General features: G+C 42.8%; 2 long non-coding RNA genes across 5 annotated transcripts in view; one reads left to right on the forward strand and one right to left on the reverse strand.

The window, feature by feature from the left end:
• The first annotated feature begins 876 nt into the window (after positions 1-876).
• On the forward strand, positions 877-8619 carry LOC111262879 (uncharacterized). 2 transcript variants are annotated; one of them, XR_002681906.2, is made up of 3 exons: positions 877-1854; positions 7180-7504; positions 8299-8619. It is a non-coding gene; the product is annotated as an uncharacterized LOC111262879 (long non-coding RNA). The 2 variants fall into 2 exon arrangements; XR_002681907.2 differs by lacking the exon at positions 7180-7504.
• Positions 8620-10248: 1629 nt separating this feature from the next.
• LOC147753140 (uncharacterized) overlaps positions 10249-22536 on the reverse strand; it is a 31497-nt gene continuing 19209 nt past the window's right edge. Inside the window, exons 2-4 of one of the 3 annotated variants that reach the window (XR_015312075.1) lie at positions 15182-15226; positions 11076-11479; positions 10249-10806 (exon numbers count right to left, since the gene is read on the reverse strand). This is a non-coding gene — a long non-coding RNA (uncharacterized LOC147753140). Of the gene's footprint in view, positions 11480-15181; positions 15227-22536 lie in introns of all 3 variants that reach the window. The other 2 variants (XR_015312073.1, XR_015312074.1) reach the window with 2 other exon arrangements.

Genomic DNA, 22536 nt, shown 5'->3' on the forward strand with positions numbered 1-22536 from the left:
TCAATGGCAAGATGAATAATGTGGAAACAAAGATAGGTTCTGTTGGCTACTGTTCCTTGTAAACCTCGACCTCTACCACAGCCTTGATAAAAAGCTGGATTCTGGAAGAAGAGTCTAGCATATATATATATATATATATATATATATATATATATATATATTACGTAAATCATGCATTGTGATTAACTCCGACTCATAGCACGTTGCCTAGCCATTGACTCTCGCTCTTGCTGCGAATCGTGCCGATTAAATGCGCCCTTTTTACTTCACTTTTGTTGCCAAAGGTATTGGTTAACTGTTGAAGAAAACAATCGACGTTTGCTGCTGCTGCTGCTGCTGCAGTAACCGTTGAGCATTTATGAATAGAGCCTGGCACGGTTGGTTAGTTGTAGCTCATCTCAGAGTCACGCTGGTTGTCTGGTGCTGGGCCCTGAAGATTGACCATCCCACAAGAAGTAGTAATTGCTCCACACAGAACTAAATTATGGAAGCATTACACGGACGAATATGAAGCAAATTACTTTGCTCTGAATTATGATGGCAGACTGCCGGGTTGCTTATTATCCCGTACATCAGCGATGCATCACACATGCTCGGAACTCCGCTAGCCACGTTCGAGCCTGCTGCTTGTGTGCCCGCCCTCGTGCTTACAATGCCAGTTGTCGTCAATAAGTTTCCCACCACGTTCTTTTGACGACGACCGGCTCCTCCTGGCTGGCCACAGGTAGGGACAACATGGATATAGAAGAGCTTTGTAGCGTCTAGCAGTAGACAACAGCGCCTTTCGGCTTGTAGTCCTTCGAGCTCAGTCCCTCATAGCAGAAGCAAGCGTGGCTGGCGTAGACGAAGAGATCAGGACTGGATCCCCAAGTAAGACGCTTGTGGTGGCCGTGACAGAGCTACTAGTTGATACGGATGGCCTCCCGATGATGTCAGATAGTAAAGGAGCCTTTAAGTGATAGTGGATTATGATGAGAATAAGCGTATGCATACGGTAAAGTAGCAAAACTTGCTATTCGTAGGCGCGCGGCTGGCGAACATTGCACTGCATATCATCTTGGCTTGGTAATGGTGGTAAGGACGACAGTGGAGGCGATCACACGCCAGTGATGTTAGTAGTCTTGTTGACGTTGGCAATAACGATGATGATCCTTAGTGGTCAAAGCAGATCATATCATCTTGCCCCAATTATTAAGAGCACCTGGCATAGGAGCGCCAGCTGGGTCAGTATTCAATAAGCGCCAACTCTCCGGATGCTACTCGAGTATATGTAGAGCACGTTGGCATTGCAGATAGACATCAGCTGGCGTCACACGGATAACCAGCGGCGGCGATAGCCGCGGCAATGGCAGCCATGCTTAAAGAAGACACAGCCACATGCCAGGCCCATCTTATGTGCATAGAATAACGTTACGTTTATTCTATACAAGGCTAATACACTCATGCACATTTACATGTCAGCATTAGGGTGTATCGTCTGCGAAGCTAACATCAACATCCGAGTTGCAGTTAGGCACTAGTATACGATAAAAGATTTGTGTACGGATGCTCGTGTGGTGTGTGCGTGCACGTATATATGTATGCGGCTGCCTGCGCGTGTGTGGCCAAGTTCAGTGCTCAGTGTGTGTCCGTACTCGAACAGGACATAGAGAAATTGGTGGCCAGTGTTATTGGCTGAGGTAATGGCGACAACAGCAACATTAGTAACGACAACTAAGTGCTGAAGGAAAAGTAAATCAGTCAGTTTGACCTGATACATGCAAATAACATCATAACCATACAAAACCCATTAAAGCCCCTCCGAATTACAGTCACCCATTTTGTCGACCCTGGGTTCCATCGTCTCTGTCAAGGGTAATATTTAGATCTACTACAACTCTGCGCCGAAACTTATCTTCAGCATACGTTGACAATGTTACTATTGCTATAGTTCCACTATATCTGCCTTGCTTCTGACGTAAGGTTAATAGTTTTCGGTAGGGTAGATAGGGTATACGACCTAGGTGACATTTGTCGATCGGATGGCAAAACAAGTATATAAAAATATACATTATATATGAAGTTAGGATGGTCTGTGTTAGTTAAGAGTGCAGTAACGACCATGTGTCATTTGTTCGATAACAATTGTTTGCCATCCCAAAGTAGTGTACTCGATCAAATCGAAAGTCGAAAGATAAATAGAACATAGGCAGAATCACACAGTTATGAGGCGTATGATTTAATTAATAAACTTAACCAGTTTGTAGGAGAAAAACTTACACCCATACTTCGCGGTAACCATTAAACGGACGAGGCTGGACAGCAACAATGTGATTCCGTACTTTTGCTATGGTCAAATTGTAATTTAGTGTATAGTTTAAAATATGGAGAGAGTATGCTAAACTCCTTCAATTAATGTCATCGTAAAGGCTTTGCCTCAAATTAATAGTGATAATTAAAATCTATAGCATCTAATTACCAATCACCAACACGTTTGCTCTCACTATGCATGGCTCTCGAACCGTTCAAGTCATACGTCTATTAAGAGAAATTGTCGAATTTTCCACAAACGTGCTTAAGATAATGTTATTGGGATTGATCCGCAGCTCGAATTCTGGCGCCGCTTCATCTCCTGTCCCGGTTTAAAGAGAAGCGACATTGAAAATTAACCTCAAAAGTACGACTAGAACGCTAGAGACATACAAATGACGTATCTCTTTCAAATAACCGAGCCGCGGTAGCCGATCTTGCACGCCTTTGGTTAAATGCCTGCTTACCATCTTCGTTATGCAATTTCTACCACCCTTTCTAGTCGCCATGTCTACGTTCTTCTGACGCCATTCTGTTCCTCTACTTTGTTCTGATGATGACAATGTCTGTGACATCATAGCACTCGTTTGTCTGATGTCTGATATCTTCAGCGCGGAAGTGCCGAAACCAGCCGACTCCTATATTCATCACTCTGATGACCAGCCTAAATCGAAAATATGTGCCGTTGCAGATTACTGCAAATGGGAGAGATCTAGCTATCGCGAACAGCATCGAGGAGGATACTCGAAAAGTACCAAGCGTGTTTACAGAGTAATGGAGTCGCCGAGGGGTCGGACCAGAGAACATGCAGCAGTTATAGGGCCTGGGCAACACATGAAAAACTGGGAGGGGGGGTAATGCTTTGCCGATTTATTTATTTATTTGCCTCGGAAGCCAGACGAAAGACGAGAGAACGAGTGCGTAGGATCTGCGTCCCGCACATATAGCTGTTGCCATGACTCGTGGTACTGCCGCTTCATAAGCGTGTAGTTGAAGGCGGTGCTGATCACCCTGATGCCGTTCATAGCGCGGAACAACCATCTTCACAGAAATAATCTTTTTCACCTGTCGCTGCTCCCACCAGAAGCTGACAGCTAGCGCTCGTAGCTTGTGGTACAGCCTCTCGGCATCGCCATAGAAGATGACTGCTGCCTGTCCCAATGAACGAGGCTCCCGACGGACGCGTACATCGTTTACTAGCACTCAGCTTGTGCGTTCTTTGCTCTGTAACAGTTTCTCCCCATGTTACGTGTTCCTGCTGTCGGCTATAGCTTTAGCTGCAGTTATTGTTGCCATAGCCACTACTGTTATTGTTGTTTCAACTGTAATAATGGTAAGTGTCATTAACTGCGAGAGCACTCCAATGATCTGCCGTTTTGTCGTCTGCGTCTTGGTGACGGTAAGGGTACGGGGTTCAACCGTGGCTGCACCGTCAACAGACCACGGGTAAGGCGCGCAACACATCTGCGAGGGGGAACACGGGGTGTTCGCTGGCTTTTAACGGCGTTGGCGGAAAAGTCTGGGAACCCTGTTCGCTGCGGCAATATATGCCTTCTGTCTCTTTTCGTCGCAACGGCGACAAAAGCAATGATGTTATTGACACCGCAATGCATCTGTGGTATAAGCACCAGAAATGAGCAGTTGCGGTATTCGCCTGGCCGGGTCTGAGTCGTCCGCTGCCACCGGCTGTCGCATTACCAGCAGCCTGCCACCGAGCCGGATTACCCATGGCATCTCTGAGTTATGGTCGCCTGCCGCTGCTCTTGTTGGAATTGTTAAAATCTCGTGTTAAGTGCGCCCCATCCCCTTCCCTTAGCGCAAGAGAGCGTTTTCCCTGCTTGCCAACCATATTCACAGCTCCTTGCACAGGCATCGCACACTGTGGCGCGGTTAACGCTCACAGCAGCCCCCGTGGCAGAAACAGCACCAGCACCATTGCAATATTACCGCTCACGCCGCGGCTAAATGTTGCCAGAATTTTCGTCCTGCCATACTCGACCATTTCGTCTGCCTCTTCTTCGAAAGCTGTTCTAAACTATCTCTCATGCTGACTACCCTCAATGAGCTTATTTTCAGAAGTTGGCCCCTGCAGTTGTTGCTGTTGCCCCTCCCATTTAGCGAGCTTTTGGAAGCGCCAAAATCAGCGTCGGTCATTGCTGCAACTTAATGGGTTAGTTATATAACTGCTATTCGTATAGGGGTTTTGATTGCTGTTCCCATGGTTTTTTGATTCAGCGCCACAGCGACTGCTGTTCCAGTTATAGTGCTTTTTCGCTGGGATTGTGGTCGTCCTCGGGTCCAAAAGGGATTAAAGAGGCGACAGACAAATAGTGAAACGCGTTTACATTAATGAAGATATAAAGAAGAAGAAATGAGCCACTTCGGACTGTGGTAACAGTCTTATAAATTGCTACGATGTCTTAATACATTTCTTATGGAATAAGAGTATTATAGGGACCGCTTAATAGCGAGGTTCTTCCGGAATGTTAAGCAAACCTTGAAGATAAATCATATTTTTACTTACTGAGCAGATGTTTTTCCCATATTTCTGCAAAGCCAAATTTCGAAAACCTAGCGCAGCGTTCAATTAGCTTGACTCTTCGCTTCCATTTAAAGCAAACGATATTAACACCCGAAATTATGAGATTATCATGGTGTTGAGACGTTTTTACTGACTCCACTCACGCACTATCGTAAATCACAGGCTAATTAAATGAATATTGGCTAGTTAACATACCTGTCGGCTTTCTGACAATGTCTACATAATTACTTAATATCCTGAAACTATTTAAAAGCTGTGACTGCCTTGGAGTGCTCTCATGTATTTGATGCATGTGTAAAAGTTGATATCAACAGTAACAACTTGCACACTCCGTTGTACTCGGCCCGCGGTGTGCCTATTGCCATATCAGTGACGTCTATATTTTGTACTTGTCCTTCTAGCTGGCGCACTTAGATTTGGCCTAACGGAATAACAGGTTGCGGAAGATCGGGGGAACCCTGATGCATGTTCCATTAACTGTACCGGCATTACATTCGAACACAACAACAACATTCAATTATGGTGAATACCTATTGCCCATCGATAATTACAAATGTCTATGGTCGCAGAGTAAATAAACGACACGATGATTACCAAAGGACACGGAAACCTTGTTTGCTGTTTTCCTTACTGTAATACTGATACTAGCCGTAGCGTTCGACTGACCGGCCGAGGGCGCCGCCTTGACCCAGTAGACCTTGTTTGTTTGCGTTCAATTCCTGCCGTCCGACAGACAACAAGAATGATGCAGCAGTTGAACGATGCCTTAACTTAGTGAAATTTAAGGATAATTGCAAAAATAGAAGACGCAGCAGGCTATGATAAAACCATAAAATATCAGAAGATGTTACGGGATATCCTTACTGGCGGCGATTGGCCGTAAGCATGATAATGATGAAGAGAGTGAAAAGCAGGTGGACGAAGGTCACAAGACGGGGAGTTGGCAGCGGTTGCAGTGCCGACGCTGTCGCTCACAGGCCTGTCTCCCCTCAGTTATCGGCCATAGCCAAACCAAATCTTGAGCCTTGACTCAGCCTAGAGGTTGGTTCAGCAGGGGTTTGCCGCTAATGTGTTTTTGCATTGACGTTAATAGGTAATGTGTTCTGAAAGCGCGTCGCTTTTAAGTAGGTACAGGCTGCTCTATGCGATTGGTGCCGCTACTGATACTGTTACAGCTAACTGACCAGGGGCACGTTTTCGGTAAGAATGGTACTATCAATAGAATCAGCAGTAACCTGACCATTGTGGAATACCCGAGGGAACGGAAGCAAGCGACGCAATTGAGAGAATCTATTCTAGCAGAAACAGCAGCAGTGTATTTCATTACTGCACCAATACGAACAACACTTCGTTGCCGGCAGGTTTCCAGCCGTGGGCTACCCCTGCTTCTGCTGATGCCTGCCGTTAGTACTGCTGGAACCTGCAGCAACGATACTGCAGATAGGAAGCATGGTTGGCCATTGGCGGCCTGCTGAAAAATCTGCTATCCACTTACTTACTACGCATTCTATTTCATTAAAGGCGGGGAATCGTTGAGTTCGGCGCCACGATCGCTTTTTCTCTCACATTTGTTTCCTTTCGTCCTCTTTCTTTCTCGCTCTGTATGTGTCTGTTCCACCTGATCGCTGTTCGCGTTAGCCTTACTGTAAATTGAGAGAAAAAAAAATTAAGCGAGTTGGGTTACAAGGGTAAGAACGCACGGTGAACGCTATGAGGGCAAACGTACCCCAAAGCAGCTGCTCGCTGCTGGAAAGTCCTGCTACGGTAGACTTTGGGTTGCAACAAATTGCCATTTGTGCTGTACTGGAAACACAAGGCTGTTCTCCTTCAGTTTATAAAAGAAAACTACCCACCGCTTGCAGCTATTAGCCAAGCGTTGCAAACTGATTTGGTGTTAGGCTGCGGTCCTCGGGCTTTTGCTCCTTCAAGCATTGGGATCATAAAGCGTAAAGTATAGAAAGCTTTTACGGGAGAAGGAAGGTAAAAAGTTTGTAAGTGGTAAAATGGTTGCAGCTTAATTGTTGTTGCTTGCGTTACTGCCTACAGGCCCGTTGTTGCTACTGTTTCTGCCTGACGTTAGCACGTACCCCTTTTAAATTCCGTGTCTTCGTTGAAATCCACAGCCTCACAGAATGTCGGGGGCCGCTTCCAGGACTCAGCTCCCTAGCAGCCGAGCAAGTGTATAAGGATGTAAATAGTGTTTGGCATCTTCTGTCAGTAAACAAATTACACTATATGGCTTTTGATATATATGGTAATTTCGTGCGATGTTTCTTGAACATAAAGCAAAAATTTGAATGCGAGCCTGTTTGCTTTCGGCCTGTGATCGGCCTCCGTTTGGCTTCCAGCGCAAGGTAGCATTGCCGTTCCTAGGCCAGATCAGCGAACTCCCCACTAATACTGCTAGACGTTCCCCGTTCCTTGATTTTTCTCGCCGCCCCTCCCTCCCTTCCATGACCGACGGCTTCAATAGTCGCTGACGTCCGTGACGAGCTAGCTCGCTGGCTAGCGACGGTCTCTACCGTTTAGGTTGGAAAAGCTTGAACTTGGTCGGAGTACCATGCTTGGTAGCGTTCGGAAGCTGCGCTGATAGTGTTCACAAAGCTACGGCCAACTTCATACCCGAGCACAAGCCTCGCCCGCGACGATTTACAGCCAAACAAACACTGAAAGGTACGCTACCACCTCGTTTCCCCACTCCTTTATTTGTCGTTCTATCTGCACTGGTCTGACATTTAATCACCAGAGCCAAAAAAACTTTTTAAAAAAAAATCACCTTCTGCAGACTGCGAACGATTACAAACCTACTCAACTTCTTAACTAAACTTTTATTCAGCCTTCACTACTCAACGCTGCTTTATTAATATATACATATATAGATGTATATATATGTTATTTTAAGCACGATATTGGAGTGCTAAGCATAATTTTAGACATTTTTTTGCCGTTGATCAAGTTAACTCCCCTGATCCATTGATGTCACGTCTTCCTTTAAGTAAACTACAGCTCGCTGGCTAGCGAATAACTATCGGTGCGCACTCGACCTATCATTGCCGTTAACCTGCTTTAAAAATCCTGTTGTAGATATATTGTTCTGCGATTGGAATCCTCTATAGCTTTGTTGCTTTTCTGCACTTATTTCACCCGTCAGTCCTGATCTAAATGAATTTGACTGCTGTTACTCCGAACGTGACCTACATTCTAATTCGACTCCTTTTACATCTATTGCAGCTCTCCTGAGGTGCTATATTGCTAACTTTGTTATTCCATGGGGCTATTAGATTACAGTTATTCTTATTGCCTTATGTAGTATACTGTCGCAGTCGTCCTGTTACCTGACTTCCATTTATTTTCCCTGTGTTAGTGATAGTCTAACTTAGCGTATAACTTATTTATAGCTATCCGACTATACTAATTAATTACTTACTTTGTTGATGTGCGTTTATTTTCATATTGGAATATTTCAGCGGTTTTACGATTGTTAATTCACCCCAAGCTGAGCTACCGTTAGCGGGTCAAATCTAAGGAGACAAGCTGGTGAAGTGGATAGCTGCCCCGCCATTTTCGCTGCTTAAAATTCCATAACGTAGCAGTTCGATATGCAAAAAGTGGCGTCTTCAAAAGGAAAGTTTGCCTGATCGCGTCCCTATCGGAATCGCCCTATTCGTACATGATATGGAAATATCCCTTAGTGTTTATAATAAACTGAGAATTCCTTCGGTGTGTAGGATGGAATTGAAGCTTCAATTTCATGAATAAAAATAAAGCTGGGTGAATATTTTCCGGAACACCATTTCTTTTTGAATAATTAGTCTATTTTCAGAAACCGTCTGCGATTAGGATGAAACAATTAGCTTAGGAAAGCTCCATATTGCCTTGTTCAATTACCTCTCGTTGTCCATGTTCTGAGTTATATGTCCGGCATCGCCGTTAGGCGGTCCATCGGACGGCTGGCTTGCTCTCAGCACGAAATGACCCGTGTGTCTATGCCTGGCTTCGAACTAGACCACAACAGTTGGTTATGACGAGGACTCTACGGTATGCAGGAGAGATATTACATTCAGCTGTAAATCTACCTTTCTATTTATAAAGCTTGAAAGTATTATGTTGACATAAAGAAGATATCTACATCAAGTGCCCATTTATTAGAAAATAGGGAAAGAGTTAAATGCGTTCCAAGAGAAACTTCTCTGATGTAATCCCTAACGGAACCTAAATCTTGACCTATAATATTAAGCCGGTACAAATGTATGCCTACCGAGAGAAAAATGGCGCGCTAACTCACATTAATAGCTTGAGGTATTTTGTCTCGTTACTTATACATCCGCTAGTCGTAACTTTAGTGATGATCCAAATCCCGAATAAATCACCCTGAATTTACGATTGTATTCAAACATAAACGAATGTACCATTGTTTTTTCCTGGCAGAACTCAGCTAACCCATATACCCACTTACGATTTTCGGCAAATCATCTGGTGCAGATCTATAACAGATTTCTCCCATTTAAGCAATTGCTGAGTGACCGTTGACACTGCTTTACACGCAGAGACCCATTGCAGATACCTATGTCTGTGACTAGACGATTGCGGTCATTACACCAGGGATACTGAAGCCGCTTCCGAACGTAACTTGTTAGATGCTTCAAGTTAGCGTCCTATAAAAATACTATGTTTCGAAATCTTTTTATGTTTCAGTGATAGCTCTGGTTGAGTGTAAAGTTTTCCCATTATTACCGCTGTGCCAATATTGACGTACGATTGGATGATCATTAAGTGGTAATGTATAAGTGGATTTGCCTAATCGATAGCATTTCCACAACCCATAGTTGATTACTACGGTTAAATCTGTTACGTGCGAGCAAAATACTATAAATAACAAAAGCCGAGTAAAAAAAAAAATTAAAAATATATATTATTTAAAACAATAAAAATATTCAAGGTTCCCTCTTACTTCGTTCATGTCTGTATATGACCCGAACAAAGCTGCCACGCTGGCAGATGGTATATTCCGAATTGGGGGACCAGTCTCTAAATATGTCGAAATTCTCAGATGGTTCTAAATGGTAGATAAATAATCAGAATAGTACAGATTTTTACGAGAATGGGCAAAAAAGGATAAGTGGGCTCATTAACATTCTAGCTTTATTGTAGAACAAAAGTTCAATAGCATCGGAAAAACGTTGTGTTAGTAGTATGAAAAGGATTGTGGACGTGGACCTCTGTCAAAAAGAACATCATAGGTAGCCACCTTTTCTGCTAACGTCAACACGAATTTAAGGCCAGCACAATTCGAAGAGATCTACTAGTAGACCTACGTATACTGCTCCCATATACATGCATGCATCGGTAATTGGGAACGAATAATTACTTCTAAGCATCAGTACTAAAAGGCTAACTTTTTTAGAAGAACGAGTCCATTTTGTTATCATACACTAACCATTTATTGACTCCGACTTCTTAGTTAAGTTTCAGGTAACTTTGAATGATGATCATTGGCATAATACTCGCTTAAACTTAGTGGTCTTATTTCAAAAGTCAACCAAATATGTTTGTTACGTAAACTTTTTTTCTTTTACTTTACTGACCATTGTATGTGTAACGCTAGTTTTCCTGTTGCTTTACTAGGGGCTTTTAGCGCATCACATATATCTGATGAATGAAGTACCGAGACTAATCAATTCAAGTTTCGGTATTCCTTCATACGTTTTAGTTACGCTGTAATGAAGGTATAAAAGACAATTACAACTACAGTTGGGCGCCTGGACCGTGGCAAGGAACTGATACGAAAAATTCCCGAATATCTCCCGGGTGACGTCTACTTATAATCAACTGGATAAGCATCTGTGTTCACACCGCAGATTTCGTCACGAAGACTTCTTCGTTACCAAAATTCTCTGTAATGGTATCAACTGGTCTTTCGGTCGGCCGATCAAGTCGGCCGTAGGCGTAAGTCCATCGTCACTCATACGAGGAGGCTTAAATCGAAAGCAATCACTATGTTTGAGAATGTTTGATAAAGACCGTTGTATTCCAAAAGGTCTTAGTTATCAGTTCCACAAGGATATCAAAAAGTTATCTATCTTCCCATTTTGTACTGATGATGGCATTCACAGAATGTATACTAATTGTGATTATTTATATTACCGTTGGCAACAAAGCAGCCATGCAACGTAAATCGAAAAAATCCTTCTAGAAATGAAATCTATAATGGCCGAAGATTCATATACCGCCAAACTAGACTCACCCGCACTGTAATTTTCGCGTTTTACAGAAGCAAAACATATGTTTAGCTGGGCAGACTATGTACACTAGATACCACGTTCCACGTGGTGCGACCCAGAAAATAGCAATCCACCGTTATTATGGCAGTGATAATGGCATCAGTGACGAACGAAATTTAACGTCTTCGAAGGAAATCTTTTTTGTAAGTGGCGATCTTCTGCGACCTTCAATCTTCACAGTTCGGTGGGTCAAATGATTGTCAATTGTCAACAGTTAGTCTGCTCCCTTTATAATTCGATGAGTGTAACGCAGCCTGAGCCGACTTAATTTGTAGATGGTTCACGGGGTTTTTTAGAGGCTGACGCGACCCTTGCAAGCACGAGATTTCGATCGATCAGAGTACGTTGGGCGTAGTTCTGCCTGAAACTGGAAGCAATGATGTTACTTTACGGTGCATAGCTGGGTTATGTAGTAAAGAACCTTGAAGTCAGCCGTTTATAAGAGGGCCAGGCCGGTTCACAAAGGTAATACCAGCACTATTTTTACTATTGCTAAAGACAAATCACGTAAACATCCAGTAAATAGACTAGATCGACCAAAGAAAAGCCAATGACCTTCTATCGTACGAAGAAAAAAGTATCGGTGATTAACAAGGCCTAGAGATAATTCAATCTGCATATATTTATTATTCTGTATCGAGAGTTTGTGTCAGCATAACAGCAGGACGTAAACAGAGTTATCGCAGAGGAAGCCTTGAATACAAATAAATCTAATTAGCCGTTTTGAAGACCTTTATGACCAAATTTGTCTGCACATATGATAATAGGGCAGTCCCTATCATCAAACTTAAATTTCTAGGGCTGTAAGTATTGGCTGACGACAAATTTCTCACTGTACTTTGGCCTTTCAAAAGCTTCCGATAACAGATCCCGATGATGGCTATATGCCATCCAAATGAATGCAGCGATAGGCTCAGCGGGCTAACGTGTAGCTAACCCTTAGCAGATTGTAGCGTGATAGCAGTTCCATTGTTTGTTGCCTTATTTCGGATAGAATTAGTGCACCCATTTGGACTTGTAGGGTAGCGGTAAACATAAGTAACAGCGTAGTTGCGAAATACGTTGCTTTCGACATTTTGTTAGTTCTTTATTGAGCGAAAAGGCAAATTATAATTGCAACTGCCGGTACTATGTACATAGAATGGCAAAATTTTTTAAGATAGATAAACAAAGGAGAAGTGGAAAAGGAAGCATCTATACGTAGAACATAACCAAAAGATCATACGAAGCCTACTACCATATTCAACCAAATAGATGGTTCAGTTTATGGCAAGTGGGTTATGATTAAATATCTTACAAAATACCGTGACATACGGCCACTGTTTTATCCACACGTCGTCATAGACGAATGGGACAATGGTGCATTTATTCTATTTTGATCTAGACCGATCTGTATTTTGAGAAATTTCTCACAGAACTACTCTTTCCAGTATCACTTGCTTGTTCCTGGTTTACATCTTAAATTGAAATAGTTTTAATAAAAAAAAATGTTTACTGAATCTTAGTGAAGTGCGACAAATCAGGTCGGAAAGGTAGAGAAAAATATAGGAGGACATGGCTGTCCAATGCATATATCAGTGTCAAAATCCTGTTTATAAAACCAACGTGTTTTCGACTATATTCATATCTAAATTAGAAGCAGCGCAAAACATGTAGATACAGTTATCAAACGGTGTGAAGTACCTAGGTCATGTTAAAATTTCTGCAAATTTTCAATTTTTGCGCATCACATCTTTAGGCCAAATACTCTAAAAAAAAAAAATAGGAAAAAAAAAACGGATTATAAGCATGACCTGGCTCAGCTTAATCCTCGTTAATGAGTAATAGGTGATTTCTGTATAATATTACGTTATTATCTAATTCAAAGCAAAGAACAGACCTGTACTGTCCCGCAGGTAGCCCGACGATAGTGACTAAAAGATTGCTTCGCCTGTTCTTCACTGTTTGTCACTTCGATATTATTCGCTTCGAATTTTCTAACTGACAACTTCAAATAGAAATCTTCCTTTTCTAGGCTGCACAAAAGTTGTCCGAAAATTTCTCTAGTTTAGTGTCACATATGATGTATATAACCGGTATCATTGTTCCGAGTGAAAGATTCCATAAAGCTTCTTTTAGTCACAGTACGGCTGTATCTTCATTACCACCTTCGCCGCAGCTGATGTCCCCTTTACATGACCCTTACCTCCGTGGCAGCAGTATAGTTTCTTTGCCGGATTAGATCTACTAACATCAAGAGGTTCGCTGCCTGGCTGACTTTCGTGCTCACCTAGGTTAGGCAGCCTGCCTTCCGGCTGCCATTTTCCTTACAAGCAGCTGTAGCAACAGGAAGGCCAAGAAAATCTGCCAACTATAGAAGCTTCGGTAGCACTCTGTTTAGAGAGGTGCAGTACCATGTGCTGCTCCGTATGTATTCTGCACTGCGTATTCTACGAAAGCCTCATTAGCCTATATCGGTCACACGTGTTTCAATGTTGCTTACTTGTTGCTCCAAGGATGGCTTGTTCTTCTCGCCATTTACCTACGAAGCAATCGCTACACATATCCCTCATGGGGCTTTCGATAGCCGTCTTGCTATCCCATTGGCTAACACCACCAGTTTCTCCATCTTTGTTCCTCTCTCCGCACCCTGTACAACCTCAATCTTCATCTCTTCTTCTCTCTGCCGATCTCCTTCGCTAACTGAGCACAGCGTATGTTTTTTGTCCGTCCTCTTTTGTGAGGCGAATGTTAAGACAACCCGTATGTAGCCAGCTGTCGAAGCTTTGCTTACTATACTTCGCATCCTATCTGCTATTACCCCCTTGGTCCGTCGTTCATTTCCCTCGTTTTCTCTTTTCCCTTTCACTTGTTCGCTTCCTCTTTCTTTCGTTGTGACGACGCCACTCGATAGATCCACGTGCACAAAAAGGACCTGCATGGTCGCGGCATTCTGCTCATTAAGCCAGGATTATCCTTATAGACTCTTCTTGTGTCTCAGTCAAGATATCTTGACCGAGCCAGTCTATAACAACAGGGACTGCCCCGCAAGCAAACAGGCAGTAAGGCGGCTAGTCACCAGAGTAGGCACAATATCACATACGGTTTATTGGAGCTAGCAATGTGGACACATGCTCATGGTCGCCACGGTCCGTCTGTCCGTCGACCCATCTAGCTAGGACCGTTCACTACGTGCCAGCGCTTCCCAATTCGAAGGACGTGCGTCGGGATAGCGAGAAAACAGCGGGGGACTGGAGGATGCAGTAGAGGCATGCCACCTCCAATGCCATTACTAGCGAATAGTAGTGGATCTCTCAAGGGTCAGGATCAGTCCTCGAGGTGGACCCGAAGTCAGTTCGAGCCCACGCTGCTCTGTTCTATCTTTCCGGTGCCCACGTCACCCAGGAAACGGAGACAAAGCTGTGGCTAGTAACGCTGTGGGGCATGTAGTCATCCTTAGTGCTGCTTCTCTCATAACTCTTTAGATGGGTCAGTGCCCAGTGGTCATTGCCAGGTATCGTCCACTTCCTAATGGACCGAGCACTTGCTGATTGTGAATCGATCGAAGGAGATAAAATATTGACTAAGCTGTTGAGAAGATGAAAAAGTTCGAGAGGAGAAAAATGATCTGAAGTGTTTTATCCATGTCTATCAATCGATCAAAGAGACACGTACTATAGAGTGGCTACAATGGAATAATAATATGCATTTATACCCCGGTGAGTGCGGATGGTGCCTATTTATTCAATTTAGAAATACATTATACTAATTATGGTATGGATTCTCATATCAGAATATCAAATAAACACGACTGCGTTATCAACAGAGACGCTGCAGTAATAAGCAATTATGTTTGACGCTCACTGAAGGCACTGCCTATGGATAGGTCCAATAAAAATGAGCTTTTTTACGTAGTATGATGTCATTCGCGCCTACTGGAAAAGCTGTATATATTTGAACTTAGGGATATGATGAACAGAAGTAACTAAATCAAAGGTAATCGTCATAGCGCCAACCCTTCGGCCTCATATTATTATTTTCAAGACTCTGAATTCATAAACAAACTGAAACTATTGTATGTACTACTTACGCAGAATTTTGTTCCATAGCCATTGAAGGTAATGGCTCCGAGAATCTGCAAAACAAAAATGACGAGCTAATGGAGCGTTGCCTGGTATTTTTTTAATTTTATTTTCTTATCATAAAAAGTCCTTTCCTTGCTAGCGCAGGAACCTGTCAACAGCAATACTGATGCCCGCATCAATAGCACACGTCACAGTGTACCTATTTCGAACATATTACGAATAAAGAGATGATAATCAAGATAGTCAAACGAAACGTAATCTTGCAGTTGATAAGGATACTCAGCTCAGATAGGTTTTGTCCTGCTATATAATTACCATGATTTAAATTCGAATTTATGTGTTCGGCTTTCAGCTGGACGGTTTGGGGGGTTGGACCTCCAACGAAATTCAATTTACGGCTATTTTTGTTGCCTAAAGCGGTTTAAAAACCTTAGTTAGCTACGAGCAACTTACTTGTCTTGTTGGTGTTAAAAGCACCCCTAGCAAACTTATCAACTTTATGTGGCTTGTGCCAATAGTCAGCTATTTAATATTGCGCTCGGTACACTTGAGCATGGTGAATTTGACAATTGTATAGTCGAATCCAGTCGTTGGAAAGGCTCTCATAACCCCTCAGAATGGGGGGTAGACTCCTAACAAGTTTCCGCTTATGGGGCCTCTACTAGGAATCGTACCTTGAACTTCTAGATGTCATGACAACACCTCACGGTTACCTGCTAGCCATTTTACTACCGCTGCAATGTACTTCATAACAATTGTAGTACCACATTAACAACAGATTTCTATTATGGCACGGATCATTGCCGAAGTGAATTCGAACTGAAGAACTACTGAGACCAAACAAATCGAACGAAGGCATATTACTTATAAAGACCTCTAGAATCATGTTAGTGCATCGTTGTATTTTAGCATCGATAACAATTTATATAATTGTCAATGCCTAACAATTCCGTCGCTGTTATATAAATACTCCTTTATTTAGGGATCGTCTTTTGAAATCGTATCTAGCAAGGGAAAAAGCCAAGGGAATAAGTTAATTATCCATTCCGAACACGCTACCTCGAACGGACGGATATACACACATCACTGCGAAGATTATTTACTCCGTTATCAAATATATGCATTGCAGGTTAATTCGAGATCACGGAGCTTCGCGTGGGCATTTGGGTCACGTGGTAAACTTACTTGTGTGATGTTAATGTATTTACTTACTAACTTAGATACACGTGAAGTGGTTTAGGTCCGAAACTTGGTGTCTATACATTACCCAAAGGGAGTCACGGCCAGAAAGCTACATAGAAACGCCTAAAAAATCCTTGCGATTAGAGTTATCCAAGCTTACCAAATGGTCAGCACAGACCCGACCTTGTTTCTGACAGGCAACGTTCCCTGAGCAAGAGTTCAGGAAAAACGCATGTTCTGGATGAAAAAGTGGATGATGCGAAAGCCTAAATCTCGAAAATGCAGCTACAAAAGTAAAAAGCTATACCTAATATTTGCTCCGAAAGCGGCAGTAAATGACATATGTAAAATACAGACCTGGATTGTAGGCCCTAGCTGTGAGCTGTAGTAGTACCTCACAGAGTCAACGGTTGTTTTGAGTCATGGTACGTTTCAAAACTTTGTTGATATAATTAGTAAAGCCCCATCGGTCATCTGTGTGTCCTCTATGTTGTGGCTTTGGGAGATATGGCATACCCGATGCTGATGACTTTTACGGTACCCGCACAGCCTGGAGAAAGGCACGTGACAAAAGAAATGAGATTGTCTCTGGGAAACGGCGTCAGAGAGTTTGCATTTTTACCATACGATCACGATAGTGTTGAAGGGGTAAGACTGTGGCAAAGCAGGTCCTGAGCGAGAAACAACGGCTTCTGAAGTTATGGCAACATAGCAGACGATGCTTTGTCAAATTTAAAAGACTAGCAAGGGGAATTCTCTTGTGCAAGAAGCTAGCTCATCTAGTAGGAAAATGGGAAACCTAGGTTTCCCACTACCCTGGACTTGATGATCCCACCTTTTGGCTTGATGATCCAGTGGACCTGCCACTCTCTCCTACCAACCTACAGCACTCAAATGAAGACTTGGGCTGATTCAGAATGAGCCTTAAGTGAAACTGAAAATTATTCCGTAGCGATCTCGACCGACATAAGGCCAGTCGGTGGGCCGGAGTCTCACATTCGGTCTACATAAAATAAACACTACGCTCTGCTGGTACTGCTCACACGTAAACTGTGTTCCTCGAAATAATCAGGTGCCAACGCGCTTCATTTCGTGCCGATGGCTAATCACCTGATGCAATGTGTAACATCAGTATCAGACGTAAAATTCGAAGCTTCTATTTATTTAGGCATTGAAGTCATAAAAGAGCTGAAGATCAACAGGGCTCTATATACCAACGAGGTGCACAGGCATCATATCTTTACTGCTATTATTAAATGTGCATAAACTTGAACAATTTATTATCTTGGCCATAACCAAATTTACATACAATTTCACATAGACACCTGCGTCCCTATAGAACACCAAAACATCGTATCGAATTAACATTATGATGTAGTTAACCAACTGTGTGAAATCGATATTTAGGCCGACTAAAACACTCAGGTCAAATATGATTCGAATCATTAAAGTGACGTCTTTCTTAAGTGAGTAAGCGGTCATGAAAGAACCATCTACGGTAACGGCTACACGTTTGGGCATAGATATCAATATCTCATTATTTACACATTAGTTGAATATGGGCTGGGCTGGGCTGGGCTGGCAAGTTGGACCCAGCTAACGTCGTCGTTCTTATCATCAGAAAACTAAATCTTGGTGCCGTCAGCATAGAATCTGGAGCAGACGCCGACGAGTCTTATCGTTTGCTACCAAAATATTCGCTTTGCGGAAGTCCGGGTCGTAGAGTGCGAGGACCAGTCTGTGAGCCGTTCATTCCTACTTGAAGCGACAGTTTGATAAATAGGTTTCGATCCCACAGACTGTCTTCTCCACCCTTAACGTGCAAAGCCTTTGCATTCGCAAAGTATGGGGTAACAGCGAAAATTCTTGATGATGATGATGATGATGTAAAATGAAAAAATTTAGAGAAATATCCCACTCGGAAATCATTGTTAGTAATTGAAGGCATATCAAACAATTTCTTTGAAACCCATGCTGACCGTTGTCAGCTAAATCACCCAATTTGAGATGTTACTTAAGCTGATCGACAATGAAAATTTTCACAATATAACAGGTAATGCTATCTTGTGCGGCAAGCCAGTATATATCTATTTTGTTCCTGTCCTATTCCAAGATCGATTAGAAACGGGGACGGAATTTCACCCATTGAATAGAATCTTTATGCCAGAAGAAAAAGGCTCAGCAATAAACTTTGTTATATGCTTTTCAAAAAGATCGAGCTTTTTGTCTAACGAGAAGAGAGGATTGAATTACGCAAAACTACACATTAGGTTATGTTTATTACCCAAGGTTACAAAAATAGATGCCAAGTAACGAACCATCGACTGAACCTACACCATCGGAACCAGGTATAGGTAACTCAATGCAACCTCTAACGTTTTATTCGCGTCTTGATAAAAGACACAGATGTGAGTAAAACTTAGCTTAATATTTTCTAAGACACGAGCCCGTCTAAACGTTTTGCGATGACTTTTTAAAGGTGATCTCCAATCAGCCAAAAGCATACTTCCTTTGTCATTGTGATGGGACAAATGTATCGAAACTCATTACAAACTTATTAGAGGTTAAGTTATATTAACTTCTAGGTCTACTGGGCTTCTATCTGGCCGCAGTGGGATAATCACGCGGCTCGCATAGATGCACTACCAAGCTTCTTCCTATTAAAGACTATTGTAGTATTATAGGCGAGTTAATAAAACCGAGTCATTGATTCATTTCCACTGTGAAACTACAAAGACATGAAAAGACTACAGTCCGCTACGAGACAGTAACCCTCATAATCCTGCAGCTACGCGCTATGGACAATCTGCGCAATGGTAATTTGCACATTTTTCTTCGGCTCATCTTTTAAGTTTCATTTGTACCAAATGCCATCAGCACAAATCGTTCGAAACAGGCCTCTATTGAGTACAATATTTTATTAGCAGACACAAATTCGATAGGACCGCTCACTACTTACCGACTGATAGACCACTAAATGCGAAATGATTGATGATTGGCTCACTTAACTGTTACCAAGTTGTTGGTGCCTGTATAAACAATGTTACCTTCGCTATAACATTGAGCCTTTGTTGGGGTATTACAATAAACATGTTGAACTTTTCAGGACATAATAAATTGCTGGTAGCTAGCTGTGGCTTTAATAACTCTATCGATGTACATACTTTGCTCTGACCAAATTCAGGGCGGCAGCCCCAGTGAATTCAGCCAATACAATCCGGTGAATTGCCATCGAACTTAATTACGTCTAGTTTTCCACCATCACCAGAATAAAAAAACTGAGTATTACATTAATTTATGTTGCAGATATAATAGTTTTGCCTATTAGTACACTGTCGCGGAGGAACTTTATCGCAAAGTCTTCGAAGGGAATTGGTTCGACACTAAGTAGCTGGCCATATGGTCTCACAGTTGTCAAACCAGGATCGCATAAAGCGATCATGATCAGTTCCTCGTTTACCGACCGTTTGACTGTTCGCATCGTTAAAGAGGCCTAGGACGATTCAGTCAAGCCTATTATGAGTCTGGCTTTCAAAACTCTTAGCGGGTTTTATTTCACTCCGTTGAGCAAGAAATTTTCATCGACAGTAGACAACCTGTTGCCATATAGTAAATCGCAGGAGTGAGAGGTCCAATCTCTTCTAAAGTTGCACTTCCTCAATGCGATAAAATTGTAAAATCCGCAATTTTTTGGTTGGCATATTATGCATTTATTAGTCGAGACCGTATTTGCATCGAAACGTTGAAAGGTAATGTGGCTTTTGAACTTAATATACCTGCAAGATCTATTTTCTGTTGTGAAAGCATTCTCTGTGAGTATTTACACAAAGCGTACTTAGAGACACGCACGCTGTCTAATGGTCTGCTTATGTATATTTACCAACGAACAACTACCTGTTCCCGTATCCTGAGCTTCGTGCTGGGCAAAACTGGGCAAGATTGATATGGTAATGTGCTATATAAGAAAAATTGCTCTACAGTTCATACTTACAAGAAATGCCCGGAGCATAGAATAGAAAACGATAAACGTGCGACTTAATAATACTGCTAAATGTTTGCCTACTTACAAACTATAAAACACAATAGTGTAGTAGGGATGTCTAACTTTGGGTCTTACTTTGAATTAGCCCAACACACCAAATGCATCAGTGACATAACAGAAGAGAGAAGCGTTCTCAGGCTCGCACGTTCTCTTATTACTTACTCCAGGGTTCGATATTGTTTGTTTGCCCTACGGTTCATTCACGCTAATCGTCACTTCCATTATGTGACGACATTACGGTTGTGGGCGAATACGGGTTTCGTCAAGTGAGATTATTACTATTGTTAATAGGCCACCTAGGATGATAGAGAAGAAGAAGAAGAAGAAGAAGAGACAACCTCAGTAGTACCGTAAAACATATCAGCTAGAGCTTCGAATCATCTCTCAGCTCGGCTCGTACACCCGCCGTAGTAATCGCCACATATACCTGAAGGAATATCATGCACACACGCAAACTGTTGCGTAGCCGAGCTTGGTTTTGCTTCCATAATCATCCGTGGGCAGTGGCAGGAGCAGCAAAACTCTTGGTTTACTCGTTAGCTGATACTGCCATACGGCACGGTATGAGAGAGAATCCTCTCTGTGTATATCTTCCTCTATTTTTTTCCTTCAAGTATACGGAGTAGTACGTTCGTCATCTCTGGTCGTTTGCGGTAAGAGAGGCTTAACTAAGCGATGAAAGGCATAAAGACGTCGCCCATCTTACCTTTCACTCCTGTTTTGTCTCTATCTTTCGCTTCCTTCCTTTGTGAAAGAGAAAAATTTCGGTAAAGTTCCTTGGGTTTTATTTTGCTGCTCGACTGCTATATGCCCCGATCGGGAGCACCATCGCATGTGATAGCCCTTCATCCCATACATCCGTTCGCTGAAGTGCTTTGGTTTTCTAGAAATTCGACGTTTTCTGACGTTCATACCTGTATGGTGCGCATAAAAGCCTCTGCCGGTGGAACAGCCTCTATTGGTAGACCCAGCAGCGTGTCGCGGATATTAGACTTATTATGTATGCCAACGGTATGGTAGGTTGTCCTCTCATCTCCGGCTACAATATATTCGTGCTGCTATTGCTTCCTGTTTGCGTCGTCACTCGCTTAAATAGAACCAGCCTAGGCAAGGTTTATAGGTATATATTTCTACAAGGTATAGGTGTATATTTCTACAAGCAAGCTTGTACGGCGACATATCCAAAAGCAAGCCGTCTTATTTTCGTTGGTGAAGCTCTTGCTTCAGCGATGTCTTACCGATGTCATTGAAGATATTGGTCCGCTTATCACTGAAACTGTAGCAGGATTTTTCTTTGCTTTGCTACCTCTTCTTAGTCGTCGTGGTCTTAGCCGTCGACTCGTTGTTGGTCTCCGCAGTTGGTAGTCTACTGCCAAAAATTAGGCAAACAGCGAGAAAGAGAAAAACTGGAGTCGGTAATAGGTAATTTGATTGCGGCCAATGGCAATGCTGCTGCCGTTAGTCGTATCGGCAGCTGCAATATGGCCCAGTAGTTCACTGTAGTCGCGGGCCGCAAGCCGCTACCTATCACCTTGTCGGTATCTTCTACCCTGAGCTAACTCCATTTCAGGCCTATCCTTGGACTCAGCTTCCATAATCGTAAGAAGTAAACCGAGAGAAATAGGATACAGTCCTTGCGCTTGATTCCCACTTTACCTTTCTTCCTGTCCCTCCATAGATAGCTCCTTTGCTTTGTCCACCGTTCATCGTCTACCATCGCTACGTATGCCCGCTCTGCGCTCTGCACTGCGTATGTTTTAACTCCTCTTCTGCACCTTTCTTCAGACATACGGTGGTCTGTCGTCTTCTTCTATCCACCCGTTTGCAGTATCTGTATACTGCCGCTGGTGATCGGCATTCAGCAAATGTGCCACTGAAATAGTATTTCGCCCAAGGGCTTACTTTCGTGTGTCCTATGTGTCGTCTGCTTTGGAGCCGACCGACACCGTCGCCGACAACGATGGCGCCACCACCATCATAACCATAGTCGTCGTAGCTGTCAGCTTACTTTGGCTGTACTTCGTCTTGGCTCACTCGACGTCTAGCACTGCTACTAAGGTGACTGCTACGAGTAAGCATCGGTACTTCTCTTGTCTCTTCTTTCTATTCTTCTGCTACGGCTTCTTGTTCTTTACA

Source organism: Varroa jacobsoni, unplaced genomic scaffold (assembly GCF_002532875.2).
Source record: "Varroa jacobsoni isolate VJ856 unplaced genomic scaffold, vjacob_1.0 scaffold_711, whole genome shotgun sequence".
NCBI classification, from domain to species: Eukaryota; Metazoa; Arthropoda; class Arachnida; order Mesostigmata; family Varroidae; genus Varroa; species Varroa jacobsoni.